Source organism: Macrobrachium nipponense, chromosome 32 (genome assembly GCF_015104395.2).
Source record: "Macrobrachium nipponense isolate FS-2020 chromosome 32, ASM1510439v2, whole genome shotgun sequence".
Taxonomy (NCBI): domain Eukaryota; kingdom Metazoa; phylum Arthropoda; class Malacostraca; order Decapoda; family Palaemonidae; genus Macrobrachium; species Macrobrachium nipponense.
In genome coordinates this window covers 4,996,529-5,006,178 of record NC_061094.1, presented here as the reverse complement: position 1 = coordinate 5,006,178, position 9,650 = coordinate 4,996,529, and positions in this window count along the sequence as shown.

Below are 9,650 nucleotides of genomic sequence, written 5' to 3'. Positions count from 1 at the left end.
GACTCAAACTCCCTATCTAGATTGACTCCTTTACTGAACTTGTCCCAGTCAGCATCCTCTACCTTCCACTTAGGTAATGTTTCAGATGGAGCATTTACAACATATTTCAGATGGATCGGGTAATGATTACTTCCATTCAAATCTTCATTAACAGACCAGTTAAAGTCAAGGCGGATATTTGTTGAGGAAATACTAAGGTCCAGTGCAGAGAGAGGATTATTATGAATGCTGTGGAAGGTCATTGACCCATTATTATATAGGGCAACATCATTTGTGTCAAGAAGGTCCTCGATTATTTTCCTTTGCTGTCTAAACACACACTTCCCCAAAGGGGGTTGTGGGCATTAAAATCTCCTAATAAGAGAAAAGGAGTGGGAAGTTGGTTAATCAAGGACTGAATATCTCCAATGTTAAAAGAAATGTCTGGTGGGAGGTATAATGAACAAACCGTTATCCTTTAGTCTAATATGACTGAGACAGCAACAGCTTGTAAAGTTGTATTTAATTGTATTGTGGAGTGCTGCACAGATTTATTAACAATAATTGCAGCACCTCCATGGGCACGATCACCAATTGGGAAAAAAAAAAAAAAGTTAAAAATAGCATAATCAAGTCCAGGATTATAAGGAGAGTTACCTAACATAGTCTCCTGCAGGCATACAATCCCTGGATTGAATTCATGCATTAAAACTTCAAAGTCTTCTGTCCGGGCTCTGAGACCCTTACAGTTCCACTGAAGGACATCGAACTTGAATGTTAAGGTGGTAATGTACTACTTCCCACTCTTTGGAGGGGAAGTACTGATCCTAGGGTGGAGAGGAAAATTCTCCTTAATAAGAGATTGTTTTCTTGATCCCTTTTCATCTTTATCAGAGATTAGGGTTCTTGGCTGACAAACAGCTTTCTGAATTCGAGGCTGATGCTCTGGATTTTTACTGTGATTATGTGCATCACTACTGCTATTGGTCTTGGGGCGGCAAGACTGATGAGAACTCGCATGTCTTTGAACTGGATCTGCTTTTGGAACTATCTTCCTTGGTGGAGAGATCTCTTCCAGAACACTGTACTCATTTGAAGTTTTTATGATAAAACTTTCATTATTCGGGGATGTGTTTCTTATACGCTTCCTGGTGGGTGCAGCTTTAGTTTTATCATGTTTCTTAGCGACTGTGATAATTAATGGATCTGAGCTAGATCTCTCTAGTTTGGACCACTCCTTTGGTTGCTTCTTGGTGATATTATCATTTGTGGACGTTTGCAAACTTTGCCTAGGGGCTGAGTCTGCAATCGTTACATTTGTATCAGCTAGAGAGGATGAATTGTCCATGCTTTTGGAAGAACAATTTTTAGTATTGGGCTTCAAAGCACTTGCTGACATAAGTTTCCGATTATTATTTCATGTGCAAGGAGAAACAGGTTTCCGATGCTTACTGTTAGATTCTATTACTGGTGGCCTCTCATTAGAACTCTTCATCAACTTTGTTACAGAAGCATAGGTAGAGTTGGCACTCTTGTTAGCCCTCATTACCACATGCTTTGCTGCACTGATGCTAAGATGTTCATGATCAGCCACTGCCAACACATCTTGCTCAAACCTGTATCTGAGGCAAGTCCTACTGTTTGGAGAATGATCACCCTTGCACTGGAAACAATAACGGGCTCCTTCACACTTGTCCAAATTGTCATGCTCAGCAGAGCACACAGAACATCTCTTATTGTTTCCACATGAGTCTTGAATGTGGCCATATTCGAAACATTTGCGACATTGTTTAGGGTTTCTTTTATATTTTTTGACTTGCATCCTCTCATGGCCAACATTGATGGTATCAGGCAAGTAATTGGAGGAGAAAGTTAAAAGTATAGCTGCATCCCCTCCCAATTTTTTTTACATGAGATACACAAGGAGGGCACCTTAGGAGAATCTCCTCCTCATTAAAAACATGCAAGTCTCTGGAATAAACTACCCCTTTCAGCGTGTTAAAGAATCTGTGTGATGTGATAGCCTCAATATTTCCACTTTTTGGGGGTTTAAACTTTGATAATAAAATAGCTTGCGTCTCATTGCCTGCTTTTATGAGTAAGTTCTTTCCATATCGTTTCAGATTACCAATAGGAATAGAACCCACTTTGTTCTCAATACATTCTGCAGCTTTAATGAAATTTTCCCTTCCCTCTTTGTAACTGGCAACATGCCATATAGGGGGAGGAAGCGTCCTGGTATATGTTGCTGGTCCACATTCTTCATTCTTAGGAACAAAATCGAATGGCTCATCGTTCAAATTCCTCACCGAAAACACCTTGGTGCTTAAAACAGTGTCATTTAGAATGTGGCCATTTAATTTCATTTGTGCCTCACTAGCTTCTTGGGGAGTAAAATATAATGTATGCAGAAAAAGACTGCTTGTCTTTTTATAGAAGCATCTTAATCCTCTCCACCTAACCAAACTGTTTTGCGACACTATGCAAGCACTCGTAGTCCAACGAAAGGTTTGCATTAGTGCAATAAAGCACTCTATTGTTCATGTCAAATCCACCAGTTTTAATAGCACCCTGGTGTCTCGGTGTATGGTTCTTTGTGATAGCCGAGCTCATATCCGTGTCCATGCCTGAAGTTGTCGCCAGTACCGTTAAGTCGTCAGATCCAGGAGAGGGCAAACATTGGTCGATATCCATAAATTCAAATATGTTTGTACACTGCTTGGTTATATCAAGAAGGTATCGTGGGTCAGTCAGGTATTCAAATTCTCCACCAATGGCACAATTGAGAGTAGACTCCCAATGGTCCACCCCATACCCTACCCTTACGGGGGGATAGCACCAATACGCTTGCAGTGGCCCAGGTATAAGCCTATCCGCCTGCTGGGAGTTCTGCCCCAAACGTATTGGTGGGCTTCCGGACAAAAGCCAGGAGTCCCATCCCATACACCAGCCCACCTGGATTCCGATGGGCTGATGTATGGAGATTGTTTCGCCCTCAAGGTAGCAATGGGAGGGTCCCATCACTACCTCTTGGGTCCAAACCATATAAGATGGCGACTCAACCACCACAACTCCCACAAATAGCTTCGATTGCAAACCCCTTCCAAAACACGATCCCTTCTCAGACTCACCTAAGCAGTAAAATTTAACAAAAGTGGAAAATTCCACATAATTAATCCGAAATGCTTATAAAAAATATTACATGAAAGAGAAGGATGTAGTAAGAATAAAAAAAATGCAGAGAGAAGGAAAAGTTCTGACTAATTTAGTTGGGTCAGCAGCTGGGCCCCAAGGACCACTGAGAAAGCAACCCCACCAGGCATCAGAGCCCAGCTGCTGGTCCTTAAGGCCCCTACCCACGCCAAGGGGTCAGCATCTAGGGGGGTTTCGTGTAAGGAGGTTTATTAGTTGTACATAAAACACTTTCTTCTTTTGATGCACTAGAATTTGTAAATACAGTAATAGGATAAAACAACTGCCCATTCGAATTATTGTTCTTACTAATCATCAGATTTTTCTTTGACAAGCCATAATAATGTTATGTAATAAAGTTGATTCCAAAAGATCTCACATTTTGTGGTCTGTATAATCCAGTCTTGGCTTGGGCTAAAGCTAAAGCTAGGTTTGTTATAAATTTTACAGCATCCACGATGCATGTCCGTTTTGTACATAGAAATAAATAATAAAAATTTGGAATTTCCAAGTGAGATATTATATATATAGTATATATATATAATATATATAATATAATACATATATTATATAGATATATATATATAAATATATCTATATATATAGATATATATATATATATAATATATATATATATATATATATATAGGAGAGAGGTAAGCTCAAGAAATTATATTACTAATATGGAGAAGTGAATCATCCTGTGGGAATTATATACATTCACCGATTTTTAAAATATAAATGAGAAACAATGGGAATTATTTAGGGTGAAGCTAAATTAACGTTACATGTACTGAACACAAAAGTAAATTTACAATCTTTCAGCTGAGTCTATGATTATTTATTTCACCTACAATAAATGTCGATAAAACATAAATAATTACTTATCATTACCTTGGATATGCCCCCCCCACTCTCTCTCTCTCTCTCTCTCTCTGATATATATACACAGTGGACTCCCCGTATTCGCGTTCTCTGGATTTGCGGACTCTCACATTCGCGGATTTCTCTCGGGAACGTTTCCCCACATTATTCGCGGAAAATTCGCACACTCGCTGTATTTTTCTATGAGAAATATCCACTAATTCCTGTTTTTTTTAATCAATTTCATCATAAAATGCACTTTTTGTGATAAAACTTAAAAAACCAAGTATGAAAATTTTTAGTGGGTTTTTCTTCAATTTTAATTAACAAAATAGGCTGTTTTTAGCTTTTTTACAGGGGTTCAAAACATTCGCGGGTTCTAACTATTCAGGGGGGGGGGGTCTGGTACGCAACCCCCACGAATACGGGGGGACCAGTGTGTGTGTGTGTGTGTGTATATATATATAATATATATATATATATATATATATATATATATATATATATATATATATATATATATATATACCCCACGAATACGGAGGGACCAGTGTGTATATATATATATATATATATATATTTATAAATATATATATATATATATATATATATATCATATATATATATATTATATATATATGAGACAGAGAGAGAGATTGATTGATTTGTTAATTCTTACTGGCGTCGCAACGATGAGGTTATTGACGCCGTATCATTAAAAGGAATTGCAAAGGAAATCAATTAAAATGCTATAAATATGTTTATATAAAACCTGTCAAGAGAACTACAGAGAACCCCCAAAAAACCGGAAATACCCATTCAACCTACACACCTATTTCAGATCAATTGTAAACAAAAGTACAAGGAACAAAGGCACCCTGCATACCCTACAGGGTTCTGTCAAAATATATAGATTTTAAAAGTACTAAAACTTTACATATGGTAATAAATATTATATCAGTTGGAGGTTAACTTTATGTACATAAAAAATTTTATGAAGTAAAAGACTTGAAAGCAAGTGACACACTAAAACACACACAAACTCAGACATCATGACCAGACTAACCTAAATTTTTTCAAGAAGACCTGCTTCTTGAAGGTAACTAAAAATGCTATCCTCATTAAAATATCTGCCTATAATGGCATCCAGTTTAAGATCCATTCTTCCAACTACGTTAAAATGACAGTTCCTTGCTGATATTAAGCTGGGGCATTCTACTAATAAATGTTTTACTGTGAGGGGAACAAGACAATCCTCACAAAATGGTTCAGGGTCATTTTTCATTAAAAACCCATGAGTAATCTGTGTGTGGCCGATCCGTAACCTACATAATGCAGTCTCTTTCCGACGGTCTTTTAACATATAAAGCCAGGGGTTGATTACATCAGTAAGTTCTCTCATTTTATTATTGCTCTCTATTGTCCAATAAAATTGCCACACTGATTCTACTGTCTTTTTAATTTTAGGAATGTAGTCTGAGCAAGGAATTGCTATACTTCTTGGATTTTTTGATGTACCTGACTTAGCCAGTTCATCAGCTCATTCATTTCCAACTATACCAATATGTGAAGGAACCCAGCAGAAGTTAGCTGCCTTCTGTTTTTGTTTTAATGAAAACAGCCACTCTGTTATTTCCAGTAACACAGGGTGTACTGGATTAAAAGATGTCAAAGCTTCCAAGGCACTCTTGGAATCACTAAAAATAGTAAAATTATCTCCTTCTCAAGTTACAATTTTCTTTAGTGCTGTTAAAATGCTAAAAAGTTCTGCAGTAAAAATAGAAGCACAACTTGGTAGTGCACCACAAACACTACTGTCAGGGTATATACCACTCCAAAGCCAACGCCTGCATTGGATTTTGAGCCATCGGTAAAGATTTGCCTAGAGTTATCAAGCTTTTCAGCATGACAAAGAAATTTCTGTTTAAGAATATCATCTGAACAATCTGCCTTGCAACCGGAAAACCATTTACAATATTTCACAAAGGGCAACTTCCATGGAGGGAATCTTGAAAATTTTGCTGGAATTACTTTTACTTTTATTACATTAAGCTCCTCTAATGCACATTTTACCGTGTATCCAAAAGGCTTTGGATATGAAGCATATTTTTCATAAATACAAAAATTGCCTTTAAAAACAGTATTGTAGGCTATGGACTCAGGAGTTCTCTGTATGCAATACCAACATTTCAACAGGGCAAATTTTCTTATAAAATCTAGGGGCAGTTCACCTGCATCCACTAATAAACTAGATATTGGGGAGGACCTAAAGGCTCCTGTTGCAATTCTAATACCCCTTGGTGAACTGCATTCAAAGTATCTAATCTTCTTGTAGTTGCTGATGAGTAGATTTCTGACCCATACGCCAATTTTGAAGCAACCATTGCTTTATAAACATGTAACAAGTGCTTTCTATCAGCCCCCAAATTTGTATGACCTAAGACTTTTAAACATCTAAGGCCTTCATGCATTTGACTTTGAGGCTACTGAGATGAGCTTCCCATGTTAACCTGCTATCAAAGATGAGGCCTAAAAACTTTATTTCCTGTACACATGCGAGTCTCTGTCCATTTAAAAATATATCTGGGTCTGGATGAACCCCTCTGATACGGCAAAAATGCATTACAACTGTTTTGGCAGAGGAAAATTTAAAACCATGCTAAGCTGCCCAACTGTTAACTTTATTTATTATCAAATGAAGTTTTCGCTCTGCAACAGACATTTTAGATGCAGCACACGAAATAGATAAATCATCAACGAACATTGTTGACATTACATCTTTTGGAATTTTTGAGGCTATCCCATTTATGGCTAAGGCAAACAGAGTGACACTTAACACACTTCCCTGTGATACTCCTTCCTCTTGTTCTTTCAAATTAGACAGAGTACTACCTACTCTGACTTTAAAATAACGGTTTTTTTTTTTAATCTTTAATAAAAAGTGGTAGTTCTCCACGAGACCAATTTCATGCAAGACTTATAATTCCATGCCTCCAGGTAGTATCATACGCCTTTTCTAGGTCAAAGAAAACCGCCACATAATGCTGCTTGGAAGTAAATGCCTGACAAATTGCATTCTCCAAGCATATCAATACATCTGTGCAAGAATGCATAAGGCGAAAGCCACACTGAGATGATGATATAATCTTCTTTGATTCTAAAAACCATACCAACCTAAAATTTGCCATTTTTTCCGTAAGTTTACAAAAACAGGATGTTAAAGCTATTGGTCTATAGCTTGTAGGGACAGATGAATCTTTCCCAGGCTTGACAAAGGGCAAAACTGTCGCTATTTCCCAAACACAAGGGTAATCACTCTCAAACATTCTATTAATAATAATTAAAATGAAAAATTTAGTTTCCTTTGAAGTATTCTTGATAATTTCATATAAAATTTCATCAGGTCCAGCAAAATAAAAATTCCTCCATGGTAAAAGGCATATTATATGATTCAGATTTAAAAGAGGTAAATTCAAGTGTTTCAGACTCTGCAAACACTCTCTCCCTGTAGAATGGAGAATTTTCATCCCTGCTTGATATTGCAAAATGTTAAGCAAAAACATTGCTTACATCCTTTGAGTTGGTTATAAAGTCACCATTGACTTTTAAAACAGGGAGGGGACTAGGATTGTACTTTCCTGCTATTTTCTTAATAACTATCCAGATCTTGGTCATAGGTGTTTTCCAAGTAATTGTTGACATAAAAAGTACCCATGATTCTCGTCTCGCATGTTTTATTTGCCATCTGAATTTGGCTCGAGCCTTTTTAAAGAAAATTAAATAGCATTCACATTGATGTCTTCTGTACCTAGTAAAAGCTGCTCTCATGGCTGTCTGCCTTATTTTGCATTGAACATTCCACCATGGAACAGGCTTCCGATGCAATTTTCCACTGGTTTTTAGGATTGGCTTTTCTGCTGCAAACATAAATATCGTTGCTAAGCAGAACACTGCTTCTCCTATTGTTGGCATATCTTTGGCATCTAGTTCAATTTAACTAAGTTCCTGGAAAAGGGGCCAATTTATTGGTACACCACCTAGGCATTCTGTATACTGGCTCATATTTCTCAGTTCTGATGACAATTGGAAAATGATCACTACCATATAGATCATCCAACACCTCCTAGTTGAAGTCAATGAATGTATCAAAACTGGTGATAGATAAGTCAATGCATGAAAATGTGCCAGTCTGAATGTGAAAATGGGTGGGTTTTTCAGTATTTAAAAGGGTCATATCTGAATTTTCGATTGATGATAAGATAAGATTTCCTCTTTGAATTGTGTACGTCTTTTATAAGTGAATTTTGACAGCTACAGCTTGCAACTGAGTTTGCAACTGTATTTTTGAGTGAGCAATATCTGTCTTACAAGAAGAGCACTTCCACCCGAATTTCCCTGTATAGGGAATTGGGAGTGGAATGCAAAAAATTCTTTAGGAGTAAGCATTTTGTTGTTGCTTAGCATAGTTTCTTGTAGTGCTAAGCATACTGGGGTATAAGTATTAATCAAACATAATAGCTCTTCATATTTGGAGCGAAGTCCCTGGCAGTTCCATTGTAATATGGCAGAGAAAGTACCTATTTTCTAGAGGATGATCCCCTGTCCAAGATCGTTTTGTTATGTTTTTTCATTGAAGATGACATCTGAGTTTTGTGACGGACTTTAGGTACAGTTCCAGATGTCGAAGGAGTACTTACAGGGTCACTTGAATGTACCAAGTGATCACTTATGATGGTATTTGAAACAGCAGTATCTTTAGTATTATCTTCGACCCTTGTAGTATCTGGTTTATCATTTTCAATTAGTCTAATTTTATTGTCTAAACCAAGCTGAACAGAGTTTAACATTTTGTTTGCCTTAGGTTCTACATTTGTTGCTGCTGTGTTGTATGATAAGATAGTGGGATATGACTTATTATTTTCCATTAATTCAAATGGTGAAGGTTTACTAATTTTTTGTTTTGACTCGTTAACCTTTTCTGTGGATGTATCTCCTTTCTCAAGGTGCTTGACTTTTGATTCAGGCATTGTTACAGACTCTTCACTTAAAGTCCTCTTGTTGACAATTGTCCCAGCATCCATCTTTTCTTCTTTTTCTTCATTACACTTTTTGAGATTCAATTTCTTTTGTCTTTTCTCATTTCCTTTTACTGCATCTACAAATGACTTCTGGGTGTTGAATATCTGCAAAGTCTTTTGTCTTGCTTCTTTAAAGGTAATGTGCTCTTGAGTCTTGATACAAAGTGTTTCTTTTTCAATGATATACTTGATACATGATTTATGTGCTGCATTATGGTCTCCCCCACCAATTAGGGCAGCATGGGGTAAGTTCACAATTCCCATGCTCTTTTCTGCCACAGTTAAAGCATATGGCAGGTTCATTCCTTTCATTTTCCTGCATGCTGTAATCAAATGGCCAAACATTTGGCAATGGAAACATCTACTGGGAGCGGGAATATACTGTCTAACTGGCAGGTGAAGCCATGCAGCTTTCAGAAATTTAGGGAGTCTCAAACAATCAAAGGTGAGTATCAAATTAGGTGTTGGATGGATGTACTATTCCCAATACTTTTTTCTTGATTCGTCTCACATCAGCCACCTTTTGATTAGCAAATT